We start from the raw sequence: 18,791 nt of genomic DNA, 5'->3' as shown, positions 1-18,791 counted from the left end.
TATCTGTTGGAACAGGGAAACACGAGTTAATGACCACAATAATATCACATATACATAAAGAGAGTAAAGTGAGGAAAGGTGTGTCAGATGAGGCCCCCCAGCAGTCTAGGCCTATAGCAGCTTAACTATGGGATGTTTCAGGATCACCTGAGCCATCCCTAACTATAAGCTTTATCAAAAAGGAAAGTTTTAAGCCTGGTCTTAAAAGTGGAAAGGGTGTCTGCTTCCCGGACATTTACTGGCAGCTTATTCCACAATAGAGGGGCCTGATAACTGAAGGCTCTGCCTCCCATTCTACTTTTAGAAACTCTGGGAACCTCAAGTAAACCTGCAGTTTGGGAACGAAGTGCTCTGTTAGGAAAATATCTTACAATGAGATCTTTAAGATAACATGTTGAAACATTTAAATGCTGCTTTTAATGGTAGTAACAAACTAGAAAGAGCTGTTCCTGCGAAACAGCTGTGAGAATGCATGAGCTGAATTACCTTAATAAAGAAAAATCTTAAAAAGCTAAAAGATTTGAAGATTTTAAAATTTGAATGGTGTCTCTAGCTGAAAGTATGCACAAGTAGTTAAGATTTGAAGGATTTGAAATGATCTGAAGAATTTGAAGATAAAATTAAGCTAAAAACAGTTGAAAATGCTGAAAGTATGCTTAAATAATTATAAAATAAAAAAATTATAAAGGGTGGTCTGACATGATGGGGATTGAACCCGGGCCACCTGCACGAAAGGCTAGAAGTGTTACCATTAATCCATCTCGTTGCGTTACACCGGAAGTGCATTTGACCTAGTTAAAGACTACACAGAGAGACACAGAGCTAGCTGCTGCAGCCGCGGGACAAATCTGACTGTCTTCAAACACGTTTTGTGAGAAAAGTTGAATAGCTAGAAAGATAATTTTAACACCGTTAGAAGCAGAAGGCTTAGAGGAACTTAGCAAAGTAGTTTTACATCTGTGGAGTGAACTATATTTAAATCGAAGCAGGTTGAACACACACAACATATATGGAGAGATGAGACGGCCGCCCGCCGATCGCGGGAGAGAAATGACACCGAACACTGACTTCAAATACATCTTGTGAGAAAAGTTGAGCAGCTAGAAAAATAATTTTAACACCATTAGAAGCAGAAGGCTTAGAGGAACCTAGCAAAGTAGTTTTACATCTGTGGAGTCAACTATATTTAAATCCAAGCAGTTTGAAACACTTGAAGCTGATTCAAAAATGGCAGATTTCCTCAAAATTTGAGAAGTTGTTCAAGCTTAAAGGCTCATAGTTCAAAATCTGTCCATGTGAGCTCTTTAAGAGTTACATTGGCTGAAAGAGGACAAGTTTTCCTACATTTTAAGGTATAATTCGTTTCTCTCAGTTAAACTGTATGAAAGTTATAGTAATTTGTTTGAAAAGTTGAAACTTATCAGCACTGCTGAATGTCTCACTCTAAAATCCAAGAAGGAGCTTCATTTTCCTATTTTTTAAACTGTCATATTTCAAAATTGGCTGAATATTTTTAAAAGATGAAACAATTGGTAACAGCTGAATGTCTTATGAACATTTTAAAATTTGAATGGTGTCTCTAGGTTAAAGTATGCTGAAGCAGTTACGATTTGAATAGATTTGAAGATTTTGAAGGATTTGAAAGCATTTGAAGATAAGGATTTGGAGAACTTAATTTTCATATTTTTGAAACTGTCATATTTCAAAATTGGCTGAATATTTTTAAAAGATGAAACAATTGGTAATAGCTGAATGTCTTATGAACATTTTAAAATTTGAATGGTGTCTCTAGCTGAAAGTATGCTGAACTAGTTAAGATTTGAAAGATTTGAAAGGATTTCAAAGGATTTGAAGAGATTTGAAAATTTAACATTAGTTTCAATGGGAAAAAAGTTGAACAAAAAGCTTAATATCTTAAAAAGTTGAAAAGTTACAAACACCAAAAATACATTCCCATCAAGAGCTGAATGAGCTGAACATTTTGATACCAAATTTGTTGAAATAGCTCAAAGTATGCTGAAGTAGTTGAATGCCGAAAAACGGCGGAATAATAATAATAACTAGAAAGAGCTGTTCCTGCGAAACAGCTGTGAGAATGCATGAGCTGAATTACCATGCTAAAATATCTTAAGAAGCTAAAAAAAAGCTAAAACAGCTGAAGAAGCTAAAGCTGAAGTAGCTGAAGAAGCTAAAGCTAAAGGAGCTGAAGAAGCTAAAGCTAAAGGAGCCGAAGAAGCTAAAGCTGAAGGAGCTGAAGAAGCTAAGAGCTAAAGGAGCTAAAGAAGCTAAAAGAAGCTAAAAGCTGAAGAAGCTAAAATAAGCTAAAACAGCTGAAGAAGCTAACAGCTGAAGGAGCTAAAGCTAAAACAGCTGAAGAAGCTAACAGCTGAAGGAGCTAAAGCTAAAACAGCTGAAGAAGCTAAAGCTAAAGGAGCTGAAGAAGCAAGCAGCTGAAGGAGCAAAAGAGTTAGAGTTAGAAGTTAGCTAAAGAAGCTAAAAAAGGCTAAAACAGCTAAAGAAGCTAAAAGAAGCTAAAAGCTGAAAGAGCTATGGAAGCTAAAAAAAGCTGAGAAGAAACAGGAGTTTGAAGTTGAAATGACATTTAAAATATGAAAGTGTAATGATTTCGAGCTAGAAAGAGTTGAAATGGCTGAAAGTATGCTTAAATAGTTACAAAAAAACTTTTTTTTTTAATTTTGAGCTGACATCCTGGGGATTGAACCCGGGCCACCTGCACGAAAGGCTGGTAGGGTTACCATTAAGCCATTTCGTTGTGTTACACCGGAAGTGCATTTGACCTAGTTAAAGACTACACAGACAGACACAGAGCTAGCTGCTGCAGCCGCGGGCAAATCTGACTGTCTTCAAACACGTTTTGTGACAAAAGTTGAATAGCTAGAAAGATAATTTTAACACCGTTAGAAGCAGAAGGCTTAGAGGAACTTAGCAAAGTAGTTTTACATCTGTGGAGTCAACTATATTTAAATCGAAGCAGGTTGAACACACACAACATATATGGAGAGATGAGACGGCCGCCCGCCGATCGCGGGAGAGAAATGACACCGAACACTGACTTCAAATACATCTTGTGAGAAAAGTTGAGCAGCTAGAAAAATAATTTTAACACCATTAGAAGCAGAAGGCTTAGAGGAACTTAGCAAAGTAGTTTTACATCTGTGGAGTCAACTATATTTAAATCCAAGCAGTTTGAAACACTTGAAGCTGATTCAAAAATGGCAGATTTCCTCAAAATTTGACAAGTTCTTCAAGCTTAAAGGCTCATAGTTCAAAATCTGTCCATGTGAGCTCTTTAAGAGTTACATTGGCTGAAAGAGGACAAGTTTTCCTACATTTTAAGGTATAATTTGTTTCTCTCAGTTAAACTGTATGAAAGTTATAGTAATTTGTTTGAAAAGTTGAAACTTATCAGCACTGCTGAATGTCTCACTCTAAAATCCAAGAAGGAGCTTCATTTTCCTATTTTTTAAACTGTCATATTTCAAAATTGGCTGAATATTTTTAAAAGATGAAACAATTGGTAACAGCTGAATGTCTTATGAACATTTTAAAATTTGAATGGTGTCTCTAGGTTAAAGTATGCTGAAGCAGTTACGATTTGAATAGATTTGAAGATTTTGAAGGATTTGAAAGCATTTGAAGATAAGGATTTGGAGAACTTAATTTTCATATTTTTGAAACTGTCATATTTCAAAATTGGCTGAATATTTTTAAAAGATGAAACAATTGGTAATAGCTGAATGTCTTCTGAACATTTTAAAATTTGAATGGTGTCTCTAGCTGAAAGTATGCTGAACTAGTTAAGATTTGAAAGATTTGAAAGGATTTGAAAGGATTTGAAGAGATTTGAAAATTTAACATTAGTTTCAATGGGAAAAAAGTTGAACAAAAAGCTTAATATCTTAAAAAGTTGAAAAGTTACAAACACCAAAAATACATTCCCATCAAGAGCTGAATGAGCTGAACATTTTGATACCAAATTTGTTGAAATAGCTCAAAGTATGCTGAAGTAGTTGAATGCCAAAAAACGGCGGAATAATAATAATAATAATAAAGGGAAACAGAAACTTAATAGTGAGAATGCTTCATGCATTCTCACAACTAGAAAGAGCTGTTCCTGCGAAACAGCTGTGAGAATGCATGAGCTGAATTACCATGCTAAAATATCTTAAGAAGCTAAAAAAAAGCTAAAACAGCTGAAGAAGCTAAAGCTGAAGTAGCTGAAGAAGCTAAAGCTAAAGGAGCTGAAGAAGCTAAAGCTAAAGGAGCTGAAGAAGCTAAAGCTGAAGGAGCTGAAGAAGCTAAGAGCTAAAGGAGCTAAAGAAGCTAAAATAAGCTAAAACAGCTGAAGAAGCTAACAGCTGAAGGAGCTAAAGCTAAAACAGCTGAAGAAGCTAACAGCTGAAGGAGCTAAAGCTAAAACAGCTGAAGAAGCTAAAGCTAAAGGAGCTGAAGAAGCAAGGAGCTGAAGGAGCAAAAGAGTTAGAGTTAGAAGTTAGCTAAAGAAGCTAAAAAAGGCTAAAACAGCTAAAGAAGCTAAAAGAAGCTAAAAGCTGAAAGAGCTATGGAAGCTAAAAAAAGCTGAGAAGAAACAGGAGTTTGAAGTTGAAATGACATTTAAAAGATGAAAGTGTAATGATTTCGAGCTAGAAAGAGTTGAAATGGCTGAAAGTATGCTTAAATAGTTACAAAAAAACTTTTTTTTTTAATTTTGAGCTGACATCCTGGGGATTGAACCCAGGCCACCTGCACGAAAGGCTGATAGGGTTACCATTGAGCCATTTCGTTGTGTTACACCGGAAGTGCATTTGACCTAGTTAAAGACTACACAGACAGACACAGAGCTAGCTGCTGCAGCCGCGGGCAAATCTGACTGTCTTCAAACACGTTTTGTGAGAAAAGTTGAATAGCTAGAAAGATAATTTTAACACCGTTAGAAGCAGAAGGCTTAGAGGAACTTAGCAAAGTAGTTTTACATCTGTGGAGTCAACTATATTTAAATCGAAACAGGTTGAACACACACAACATATATGGAGAGATGAGACGGCCGCCCGCCGATCGCGGGAGAGAAATGACACCGAACACTGACTTCAAATACATCTTGTGAGAAAAGTTGAGCAGCTAGAAAAATAATTTTAACACCATTAGAAGCAGAAGGCTTAGAGGAACTTAGCAAAGTAGTTTTACATCTGTGGAGTCAACTATATTTAAATCCAAGCAGTTTGAAAAACTTGAAGCTGATTCAAAAATGGCAGATTTCCTCAAAATTTGACAAGTTGTTCAAGCTTAAAGGCTCATAGTTCAAAATCTGTCCATGTGAGCTCTTTAAGAGTTACATTGGCTGAAAGAGGACAAGTTTTCCTACATTTTAAGGTATAATTTGTTTCTCTCAGTTAAACTGTATGAAAGTTATAGTAATTTGTTTGAAAAGTTGAAACTTATCAGCACTGCTGAATGTCTCACTCTAAAATCCAAGAAGGAGCTTCATTTTCCTATTTTTTAAACTGTCATATTTCAAAATTGGCTGAATATTTTTAAAAGATGAAACAATTGGTAACAGCTGAATGTCTTATGAACATTTTAAAATTTGAATGGTGTCTCTAGGTTAAAGTATGCTGAAGCAGTTACGATTTGAATAGATTTGAAGATTTTGAAGGATTTGAAAGCATTTGAAGATAAGGATTTGGAGAACTTAATTTTCATATTTTTGAAACTGTCATATTTCAAAATTGGCTGAATATTTTTAAAAGATGAAACAATTGGTAATAGCTGAATGTCTTATGAACATTTTAAAATTTGAATGGTGTCTCTAGCTGAAAGTATGCTGAACTAGTTAAGATTTGAAAGATTTGAAAGGATTTGAAAGGATTTGAAGAGATTTGAAAATTTAACATTAGTTTCAATGGGAAAAAAGTTGAACAAAAAGCTTAATATCTTAAAAAGTTGAAAAGTTACAAACACCAAAAATACATTCCCATCAAGAGCTGAATGAGCTGAACATTTTGATACCAAATTTGTTGAAATAGCTCAAAGTATGCTGAAGTAGTTGAATGCCGAAAAATGGCGGAATAATAATAATAACTAGAAAGAGCTGTTCCTGCGAAACAGCTGTGAGAATGCATGAGCTGAATTACCATGCTAAAATATCTTAAGAAGCTAAAAAAAAAGCTAAAACAGCTGAAGAAGCTAAAGCTGAAGTAGCTGAAGAAGCTAAAGCTAAAGGAGCTGAAGAAGCTAAAGCTAAAGGAGCTGAAGAAGCTAAAGCTGAAGGAGCTGAAGAAGCTAAGAGCTAAAGGAGCTAAAGAAGCTAAAAGAAGCTAAAAGCTGAAGAAGCTAAAATAAGCTAAAACAGCTGAAGAAGCTAACAGCTGAAGGAGCTAAAGCTAAAACAGCTGAAGAAGCTAAAGCTAAAGGAGCTGAAGAAGCAAGCAGCTGAAGGAGCAAAAGAGTTAGAGTTAGAAGTTAGCTAAAGAAGCTAAAAAAGGCTAAAACAGCTAAAGAAGCTAAAAGAAGCTAAAAGCTGAAAGAGCTATGGAAGCTAAAAAAAGCTGAGAAGAAACAGGAGTTTGAAGTTGAAATGACATTTAAAAGATGAAAGTGTAATGATTTCGAGCTAGAAAGATTTGAAATGGCTGAAAGTATGCTTAAATAGTTACAAAAAAATTTTTTTTTTTAATTTTGAGCTGACATCCTGGGGATTGAACCCGGGCCACCTGCACGAAAGGCTGGTAGTGTTACCATTAAGCCATTTGATTGTGTTACACTGGAAGTGCATTTGACCTAGTTAAAGACTACACAGACAGACACAGAGCTAGCTGCTGCAGCCGCGGGCAAATCTGACTGTCTTCAAACACGTTTTGTGAGAAAAGTTGAATAGCTAGAAAGATAATTTTAACACCGTTAGAAGCAGAAGGCTTAGAGGAACTTAGCAAAGTAGTTTTACATCTGTGGAGTCAACTATTTTTAAATCGAAACAGGTTGAACACACACAACATATATGGAGAGATGAGACGGCCGCCCGCCGATCGCGGGAGAGAAATGACACCGAACACTGACTTCAAATACATCTTGTGAGAAAAGTTGAGTAGCTAGAAAAATAATTTTAACACCATTAGAAGCAGAAGGCTTAGAGGAACTTAGCAAAGTAGTTTTACATCTGTGGAGTCAACTATATTTAAATCCAAGCAGTTTGAAACACTGAAGCTGATTCAAAAATGGCAGATTTCCTCAAAATTTGACAAGTTCTTCAAGCTTAAAGGCTCATAGTTCAAAATCTGTCCATGTGAGCTCTTTAAGAGTTACATTGGCTGAAAGAGGACAAGTTTTCCTACATTTTAAGGTATAATTTGTTTCTCTCAGTTAAACTGTATGAAAGTTATAGTAATTTGTTTGAAAAGTTGAAACTTATCAGCACTGCTGAATGTCTCACTCTAAAATCCAAGAAGGAGTTTCATTTTCCTATTTTTTAAACTGTCATATTTCAAAATTGGCTGAATATTTTTAAAAGATGAAACAATTGGTAACAGCTGAATGTCTTATGAACATTTTAAAATTTGAATGGTGTCTCTAGGTTAAAGTATGCTGAAGCAGTTACGATTTGAATAGATTTGAAGATTTTGAAGGATTTGAAAGCATTTGAAGATAAGGATTTGGAGAACTTAATTTTCATATTTTTGAAACTGTCATATTTCAAAATTGGCTGAATATTTTTAAAAGATGAAACAATTGGTAATAGCTGAATGTCTTATGAACATTTTAAAATTTGAATGGTGTCTCTAGCTGAAAGTATGCTGAACTAGTTAAGATTTGAAAGATTTGAAAGGATTTGAAAGGATTTGAAGAGATTTGAAAATTTAACATTAGTTTCAATGGGAAAAAAGTTGAACAAAAAGCTTAATATCTTAAAAAGTTGAAAAGTTACAAACACCAAAAATACATTCCCATCAAGAGCTGAATGAGCTGAACATTTTGATACCAAATTTGTTGAAATAGCTCAAAGTATGCTGAAGTAGTTGAATGCCAAAAAACGGCGGAATAATAATAATAATAATAATAATAATAATAAAGAGAAACAGGAACTTAATAGTGAGAATGCTTCATGCATTCTCACAACTAGAAAGAGCTGTTCCTGCGAAACAGCTGTGAGAATGCATGAGCTGAATTACCATGCTAAAATATCTTAAGAAGCTAAAAAAAAGCTAAAACAGCTGAAGAAGCTAAAGCTGAAGTAGCTGAAGAAGCTAAAGCTAAAGGAGCTGAAGAAGCTAAAGCTAAAGGAGCTGAAGAAGCTAAGAGCTAAAGGAGCTAAAGAAGCTAAAAGAAGCTAAAACAGCTGAATAAGCTAAAGACGCTAAAAGAAGCTAAAAGAGCTGAAGAAGCTAAAATAAGCTAAAAGCTGAAGGAGCTATGGAAGCAAAAATAGGCTGAGAAGAAACAGGAGTTTGAAGTTGAAATGACATTTAAAAGACGAAAGTGTAATGATTACAAGTCCAGTAAGATTAATGATTGTTCAGTGTTTATGAAGGCGACACAGTACTTGTTTTTCAATGCATAGCAAACATTTAAATAGAATACAACAGATTTTTTCATTGATATGTTAATATGTAGCCTACATAATTACAAAACCTCAAGAACACTTAAATTACAAAAGCATGTTTTCATTTCTAAGTATTATGGATTGCAAATAATGTCAATTATCAGTAGATAGATAGATAGATAGATAGATAGATAGATAGATAGATAGATAGATAGATAGATAGATCGCAAAGAAAATTCAAAGTGATTTTATGTTCAAACAGTAATATTGTCAGACAAATATCTAATGTTAATATTTTTACAGAAAAGAAAACTTAAAAAACTACTAATATGAATATCTATTGTAACAAAAAATATTTCCCAAAACCAAAATACCAGCTGATACCCCGCACTAAGACAGGATTTACTCAATTGTGTGTTCATCTAAAAAGTTTGTCATTTCATCTATTTGCAATTTTTTGGGTCTTTAAAATGGCCAAATATAATTTTCTATCAACTGTTCTGCTATTATTGGTTTCCACATGGTGGAAAGTTGATCAGGTGGACATCATGGAGAGCATTCCCAAATATCAGGAATGCTCTCCATAATGACTCAGCACAGCTTGTGTGGGAGTCCTGTCTTATTCCTGCTATGAGTACGACTAAATCAGTTCTCTGGTGCTCATGAGCACATTTGCACGTGACATCTGAAGTAGTCAAAGTTTCTGCTGAACAGTGACAGACATGAGGAAACATGATGGAGAAAAACAGTGATACATTGTTCTGAAACATGAAAGGAACGTTCACATTTCCACAGATGGACAGGATCAAATGAGCGGTGTTACTCAGAGTCCTCCATTTTGTTCACAGTTCAGTTTGATGTGGTTGCTGTTTGTTGAAGCTGATGGTGCAAACTAAAGAGTCAGAGGAGCACAGAGTCAATGTGAAGATGGAAAGTGTTGTCACCATGTGACCTTCTTCATTTCCACTGGCTGCTGAGCTGCTGCTTCCATGTACCTGCACAGTGTCCGCTGCAACACTGGAGAGATGGGTGCAGTCCTTCCAGAGGAAACAGGAGTATTTTTAGGAAGGAAGATCATGACATGCAGGCATGAAGATGGAACTGAACCTGAGGACACAACAGCAGACAAAAATATTGTCATGAACTTTAGTCTTTAAAGTATATTTGATTGATTTGATTTGAAAAACACAAGTAGAACGGTCACATGATGCATGATAAGCATATACCTGGAACAGTGCTGCAGAGCACAAAACATCTCCTGTCAGTGAGCTTTAACACGTGGATGTTTCACAAGTGTTGATGATAACTTTCTGCTCAGCTGTGAGGGTCTCAGCTGTGACGGTCTCAGCTATGAAGGATTCACAGGAGAGGAAGGCCTACAGAAAAACAATAGAACAGTGAATTAGATACTGGGATCTGTAATATGAAACAATGGATTCATAAGAATGATATCAACAGATGAATAAACACAGCATACTCAGAGGAATGAAGTGAATGTTTGTCTTTCCAAAGAGAAGATCTCTACTCTACCTTCTGTCAGCTGAGAAGAACCCTGGTCACTGGCAGGAGGAAGACATGTCTCTGTATGAGGCAGCAGTTCCCTGTTGCTGGTGGTCTGGGGCAGCATGATGGGTGGATTTTCTCAGGGTCAGCCAGGTGGTCAGGTGAGGGTTAACAGGGGCCATTTTGTCCTCTGCTTTGCAGAAAGACTGGGGTGGCAGGGTGCACATTTCTCTGTGATGGCTCTGGTTTAGGCTGACAGTTCATCAGGATGATGTAGAAGTTTGTGTTGTTGTGCTGGACTTGGTGCTGGAGGATGTTGTCATGGAGGATACAGGAGAACAAGTCTCCTGTCTCGAGGAAACAGATCTGAACATCTAAACAGTTTTAGGTGTAGTAGAGTTACAATTCTTTAACCGCCCACCCCACCCCCAACCCACCTTTCCCCCCACCCCAGTGGGGTATCAGCTGGTATATGTTATTGGTACATCAGAAAGCACGAGTTCTAGGTGTAGCTCATGCTTTCTGATGTTGCATCTATGTTGTGGTAAATATAGCAGCTTTTATAGAGCTGCTCAGACAGTTGTGGCCTGTGCATTTATCAATCCTGACCCAACCCACCCAGATAAATGCACAGACCACAACGTGTTCAATACCTGGAAAATCCTTGTCTTTATAAATAATTATGACCCATAATACCAAATCTTACCACATTGAAACCTACCATATTACATCTTACCGTGACATTATTAAACATACCGTTAGTGACCATACCAAATCTTACCACATTGAAACCTACCATAGTACATCTTACCGTGACATTATTAAACATACCGTTAGTGACCATACCAAATCTTACCACATTGAAACCTACCATATTACATCTTACCGTGACATTATTAAACATACCGTTAGTGACCATACCAAATCTTACCACATTGAAACCTACCATAGTACATCTTACCGTGACATTATTAAACATACCGTTAGTGACAATACCAAATCTTACCACATTGAAACCTACCATAGTACATCTTACCGTGACATTATTAAACATACCGTTAGTGACCATACCAAATCTTACCACATTGAAACCTACCATAGTACATCTTACCGTGACATTATTAAACATACCGTTAGTGACCATACCAAATCTTACCACATTGAAACCTACCATAATACATCTTACCGTGACATTATTAAACATACCGTTAGTGACCATACCAAATCTTACCACATTGAAACCTACCATATTACATCTTACCGTGACATTATTAAACATACCGTTAGTGACCATACCAAATCTTACCACATTGAAACCTACCATAGTACATCTTACCGTGACATTATTAAACATACCGTTAGTGACAATACCAAATCTTACCACATTGAAACCTACCATAATACATCTTACCGTGACATTATTAAACATACCGTTAGTGACCATACCAAATCTTACCACATTGAAACCTACCATATTACATCTTACCGTGACATTATTAAACATACCGTTAGTGACCATACCAAATCTTACCACATTGAAACCTACCATATTACATCTTACCGTGACATTATTAAACATACCGTTAGTGACCATACCAAATCTTACCACATTGAAACCTACCATAGTACATCTTACCGTGACATTATTAAACATACCGTTAGTGACCATACCAAATCTTACCACATTGAAACCTACCATATTACATCTTACCGTGACATTATTAAACATACCGTTAGTGACCATACCAAATCTTACCACATTGAAACCTACCATAGTACATCTTACCGTGACATTATTAAACATACCGTTAGTGACAATACCAAATCTTACCACATTGAAACCTACCATATTACATCTTACCGTGACATTATTAAACAAACCGTTAGTGACCATACCAAATCTTACCACATTGAAACCTACCATAGTACATCTTACCGTGACATTATTAAACATACCGTTTGTGACCATACCAAATCTTACCACATTGAAACCTACCATATTACATCTTACCGTGACATTATTAAACATACCGTTAGTGACCATACCAAATCTTACCACATTGAAACCTACCATAGTACATCTTACCGTGACATTATTAAACATACCGTTAGTGACCATACCAAATCTTACCACATTGAAACCTACCATAGTACATCTTACCGTGACATTATTAAACATACCGTTAGTGACCATACCAAATCTTACCACATTGAAACCTACCATATTACATCTTACCGTGACATTATTAAACATACCGTTAGTGACCATACCAAATCTTACCACATTGAAACCTACCATATTACATCTTACCGTGACATTATTAAACATACCGTTAGTGACCATACCAAATCTTACCACATTGAAACCTACCATATTACATCTTACCGTGACATTATTAAACATACCGTTAGTGACCATACCAAATCTTACCACATTGAAACCTACCATATTACATCTTACCGTGACATTATTAAACATACCGTTAGTGACCATACCAAATCTTACCACATTGAAACCTACCATAGTACATCTTACCGTGACATTATTAAACATACCGTTAGTGACAATACCAAATCTTACCACATTGAAACCTACCATAGTACATCTTACCGTGACATTATTAAACATACCGTTAGTGACCATACCAAATCTTACCACATTGAAACCTACCATATTACATCTTACCGTGACATTATTAAACATACCGTTAGTGACCATACCAAATCTTACCACATTGAAACCTACCATATTACATCTTACCGTGACATTATTAAACATACCGTTAGTGACAATACCAAATCTTACCACATTGAAACCTACCATATTACATCTTACCGTGACATTCTTAACCATACCGTTTGTGACCATACCAAATCTTACAATACAGAAATAGTGTAACAGGCACAAACCAAACCTTGAACTTGAAGACTCACCGACCACTTCATGGTTCCCTGGTGGACAGGACACAGAACACTGGGTTGTGATAGCTGTAATAGGTTCTCATGACACCTGAGTGGAGACATCGCTGTGGCTGGGAAATGAAAATAAGGTCAAGCAGTGTGTTCTTGTCTGTGGTGGCAGAGGTGATCAGCTGAACATATCCCTTAGACTGAAACAGATCTAGAATTGGCTTTGTTGACCTGAGTAGCTGATTCTCATTGAAGTCTCCACACACAATAACAGGGTGACAGTCCAATACCTCTAGTGCATCCAAAAGGCTTCCCAGGTTCTCCAGGAACGGTCTCAGACTGTAGTCAGGAGGTCTGTACACAGCTGCAATCACTGCACAGACTGGAGCCTCAACCTTCAAAGCCACAAACTCCAGATCAGTCACATTATGCAAATACTGTCTCTCACGCACCTGAATGTGGTTTCTCACATAGACAGCAACCCCGCCACCTGCTCTGCTGGCCATCTGAGGATACTGAGTGTAGGACGTGTGTCTGTTGCGCTTGAACATGTTGTAGCCGTCCAGATGCAGACTGTCTGCGACAAAGGAGCCCTGCAGGTGAGTTTCTGTCAGACACAGGACATCTGCCAGGCACAGCTCATGATGTCTCCTGATGTCACCGATGTGAGATGGCAGTCCCTCTGTGTTGTGGTGAACAAGGGTCAGAGTGTCGGGCCTGTTTACTGTTTCTCTCACCTGAAGAAGAGGCATCATGTGATCCACATCGGCTTGTCTCATGGTCTGGAGCGCTGCGGTCACTTCAGTATTGGCGTATATTTTCTTCTCATCCAAATCCAGTAAATACAGCCCACTGAGAGACGTCACCCTGCTGAGAGCTACATAAGCCATACCTGCTTCAAAGACTTTCTGCAGGGACACCACAGCTGCATGTGTTGTGAGGCCCTGGGTTTTATGGACAGTGCAGGAGAACGCCAGCCTCACAGGAAACTGTCTACGTACCACTCCGTTCTGTTTCAGCTTCTCCTCTGCTCTCTCGATGTAAACCAGATTGGCAGATTCTGGAGCTCCACTCTGGATTCTTGCCCCACCTGTCTGATTATCCATCCTCAGTCCCAGCTTAGTGATGTGTTGATCATCCTCAGAAGTCACTATGCACATCAGTGTGGCAAAAGCACCGTTAACCAGACCGTTCTGAATGTCAAAGTTTCTGGTGAGCATGACACGAGCACCTTCAGCAACTTTCAGAGTGTCGGCTAACTCATTTCGGCCTCCCTTACATGGTGTGTCTTTACGGGCCATTCTGCCTGTTCGGGGATCTTTCTGGAAGTCATCTGCGTCGATCGTGATAATGTTGGAATGGAACAAAGCCAGTGTTGCTGAGTTGTGTTCATCAACCAACTTATTGGTGGGGAAAATGTGCAGAACCTCAGTGGGACAAAGAGCTGGTTCAGTGATAGCCTGTGACAACAAATCTCTGTCAGCCTGAGACAGCTCGTCTGCCTTTGGTTTCACCCGAATCCTGTTCAGCACGTCTGCAAAGGCAACATCATCCTTCTGTCTCATGATCTCAGTCAGAGTGATCATCTGAAAATGTTCCTGCCACAGGTCAATATCTGCTGGATCGTGTACACACAGAGGTTTAGACTGGCGCACAGGCGGCAGCTGATAGAAATCCCCAACAGCTAAAACTGACATTCCACCAAACGCTCTCTGATTGCCTTTGATCTGTTTCAGTCGTGCGTCCACATAAGCAAAAAGAGGCTTTGAAACCATGGAGATCTCATCGATAATGAGGATTTGAGCATTAAAAAGCTCCGATCTGAGTTCATCCAGTTGGTTACCGAGTCCTTGGATTGGTGGTTTCAGACTGCGTGGAAGCTTCAGCAGAGAGTGCAGTGTTGTGCCACAGATGTTGAAAGCTGCAGTTCCAGTGAAAGAAGACAGTAAAACAGTTGGGTTTGATATGTCAAACTCCTCTGAATATAGCTGCAGTTTGCTCAGTATCTTAGATGCCTCTGAGTAAATGCATTTTATCAGGTGGGACTTTCCTGTTCCTGCACCACCGTTGACATAAAAGAAAAACTGCTCTGGATTTAGGCCACACACAAGTTTAATGCACCAGTCTCTGATAGCATGGAACACACAGGCCTGCTTCTGGTTCAGGTTCTGATACATCTGCCGCAGCACAGCTGGATCCACAGCGGGGGGTTCTCTGATGGCTCTCATTTCTGTCACAGCAGCAGACTCTGGACAATAGTCGGGCACATTTTCCTGCTCATCGTCTGGCTCTCTCTGCTGCAGATCATCATCACAGGGCAACCTCACAACTTCAGATTCAGGAGCCAGATTACACCATTCATCCATCACATGGTCTCTGCTCTCCTCAAACTCTACAAGTGCATTCTCAATCTCCTCAGTGTTTTTCTCATATTTGTCTCTGTTTGTTTTTATAATGCTTTTCACGCTCTCAGGACGGTTTGAGCCTGGCAGCTGGACCCAGCCAGAGTTGTAAAAAGACTCGTAGGTTGGAAGATCGGCACTCCGTATTTCATACTCGGATCGGTGAGGAAGGTACAGTCTCAGTAATCTGGCATAAAACTGCTCGGGGTGCTTCTCCTTGGAACATTGGTAATATCTGATGACAGAGGGCTTATCATTCTTCCGCCTTTGGACAAATCCCAGCTCATTCAGAAGTGGTGAAACACCATCCCGCTTTGAGTGGTCTGCACTGACAAACCTGCAGGTAGCAGCAAAATCAGCCAAGCACATCTCCTCATACTCTGGGGTCTCGGGTCTGGCTTTGTATTTGTCACTCAAACTCGTCATCCAGACATTACAAGACTCTGACGGGGTGTCCTCCAAGAATGACATGGGGCGACTCATTTTCACAGGATTGTCATCAGTGGGAATGAACACAACACTGCGTGAGCACTTCTTCATCTTTATTCCACACGCACGAGTCACACACTCCTGAGCACTGATCTCTCTCTTTTTGGAGTAAGCCTGCATGACAGCTCTCATCTCATCACACTCGTTAACTCTGTCCATGTTGGAATTCTCCATGACAGTTTTCAGGTACTCTGACAGACCACTTTCCTTCTTTGTGATGTATTTAGTCAGATACTGTATACACGAGTAAGCATTCAGAATGAAGGACACATCGATGTTACTGTCCCAGGCTTCAAGCAGATGTGGGTTGTACCCGTTTATCCAGCAGTCCTTGGGATCACGCTTCAGGTAGATTGCGGTCTTTCTGTTCAGGCTCTGAAGGTACCTTTCATACTCGGCCAGTGTCAAGTTGCATCGAGAGAGGACCTGCTCTAGACTCAAGGAAGCCGCTTCAGGTTCATTCAGCAGCTGCAGCAGAGGTCTGAGTTTGCTCTTTGCAGTTCCAGTGTTCTCACCCTCATCAGGTCTTGTGATCATTGTGTTTGTGCAGGGCGGCTTTGGAAAACCAAACCGACAACCAGAGTTCACACTCTTGAAGCAACTCCTCGTGTGGTTCTTACTGTGCTTCTGAACTTCAGAGACTTTCTTGAACAGTTCAGGTTGTGTTTCTGGGTCAGGTAGTTGTGCTGAGATGTATCTGTCTACAAAATCACACACAGTCTGATCATCACAAACATCCAGTTCAGGTGCTCCATCAACCCAAAGCATTGCATGAATATGTGGGCTTCCTCTGTGCTGAAACTCAACTCTGTAGAAAAAGTCGATCACTTTCCCCAGTGGCTGAGCATCTGAGAGCAGCAGATCTCTGAACAGGGCCTCAACACGCTTATCAAACAAACGCATGCAGGTGACGGGGTTGGAGCGCAGAATCTCACACTTTGCAGTCCAGTCCAGAGATTCAAAATCAACCTCTTCACCCTGCTGTCTCTTTATTGCTTCAATCACCTCAGGCCATCTGAATTCAGCAGCTGAAAATGTGCAGAAGAACGTGGGAGTTCCCAACTGTCTGATCATGGCAAACAGATCTTTGGTGGTTCTCTCCCAGTATACTGGAGTCCCTCTGAGTGGCTGCATGAATCTGACTGCATCTTTATTTCTCACCAGTCTCTCAACCTCTCGTTTGTCTCGTAACATGCCTGAGGTTATACTGCGTCCATCTCTGGTCCTAGTTTTCCCTTTTCTCAGCTGTATCGTCATGCTGTTATTAGCGATGTGTATCTCTATCACAAACTGTGCAAAGAACAAGTAGTTCGGGTCTCTGGCAAAACGGTCATCCACATTAAAAAGCCGTGACTTGAAATATCCACTTGGACTGACTTTAATGAGTCTCATTTGGTCCAGTGTGTTCTCACCCGTGGGAAATTGTACAGGGAAGGACATTGATTCCAAATGTGGAGTCCTGAAGAAGCTAACTGGACTGTTTCTTTGTGCAGGAGCCACACAGTAAGTGCTATCACTGTAACAGAGGATCTCTTCTGATATGTCAAGAGGCTGAAGGCATGATTCTAAAGCAAACCCTCCATTTGGCAGATCACCTTCGTCTCCATCATCTCTCTGCTGCTGTGGTTGTTCACATTCACCGTCCTGATCATTTTCAGGCTCATTTTCTGCCTCACACAGTGCATTTCTCTCACACATGTCAATTTCCATCAGATCTGCTTCATCATAGTCCTGCTCCCCCATGCTAACATCATCATCATCATCATCAGGAAGCGTTGGGTCACAGAGTTCGGCTTCATCTCTGATGGTAACGTCCTGATACTCTGGATGAACCTGCTTCAGCTTCATTAATGCAGACACTAGTTTAGACCAGGTTACTGTCTGAAACAGCTGATGCCCTCTGTAAGACAAACGTCTTTTCAGTTTCACCCTCATCACCTGAGACTCGCTCCTCAGCCTGGGTAATGCGTTGACTGTTTCCTGGACCTCAGATGGCACACACACAACATTTCCCCTGATCAGTCTTTGTCTGCCTCTTGGAAGAGGAATGATCTTTGCAAACGGAATACATTTAGCGATCAAATGTCTTTCCAGAATATTCAGATCTGACAATTCGCTGGGAATTTCAGACAACTCCAGTTTATTAGCTGCTGCGAGGTTGGGCATGCGTCCTTTTTTCAGATGAGCGTGGCAGGTGTGACAAATCCACTCTTTCCTTCTCTCATCAGGAACTGTGCAGGCTTCATTTCTGCAGCCCTCATCACACACGTGAACATACTTTCCTGTCAGACATTGGGAAACCACGTGAGGATTTTTGTCATACTTTGACCTTGTGCAGGTTTGTACCTGGTTGGGAAACGAGGCCTTATGGCACACAGTGCAGACATAAGTGGGACCAGCCTTAATATTAGATTTGAACACAGCTATGGCTTCATTGATCAATCTGTTCTCAACTGTCTCATGTTGCAGACTCTGTGTTTCTCTGGTCTCTGTTTCACTCCGAGTGTTTCTGTTCATTCGTCTGTATTTTCTCTTTATGCTCGCAGCACGTCTGATGTTATCCATCATCCTGAATGAATGACTGTTCCTGTATCTGTTTCTCATGAGGTTTTTCATCACTTGTCTGTGTCTGATTCTGAATACTCTGTCATTTGCATAACGTTGAGTAACATAACTTCTCTGCCTCTGTCGAAAGGTTTCACTCTGTCTGTAACGGTTTATTATGTACATCTTTTGTCTTTGTGAAAAGCCTTCTTTTTCTCTATAAGACCTCCTGATGTATGCCTTCTGTTTCTCTCTGAATCCGTTTTCTCTATAAGACCTCCTGATGTATGCCTTCTGTTTCTCTCTGAATCCTTCTTTTTCTCTGTAAGATCTCCTGATGTATAACTTTTGTTTCTCTCTGAATTCTGCATTCTTTTGATATGACATTC

The sequence above is a fragment of the Odontesthes bonariensis genome, chromosome 15 (genome assembly GCF_027942865.1).
Source record: "Odontesthes bonariensis isolate fOdoBon6 chromosome 15, fOdoBon6.hap1, whole genome shotgun sequence".
In the NCBI taxonomy this organism is placed as follows: domain Eukaryota; kingdom Metazoa; phylum Chordata; class Actinopteri; order Atheriniformes; family Atherinopsidae; genus Odontesthes; species Odontesthes bonariensis.
Note: the sequence above shows the minus strand (reverse complement) of the source record.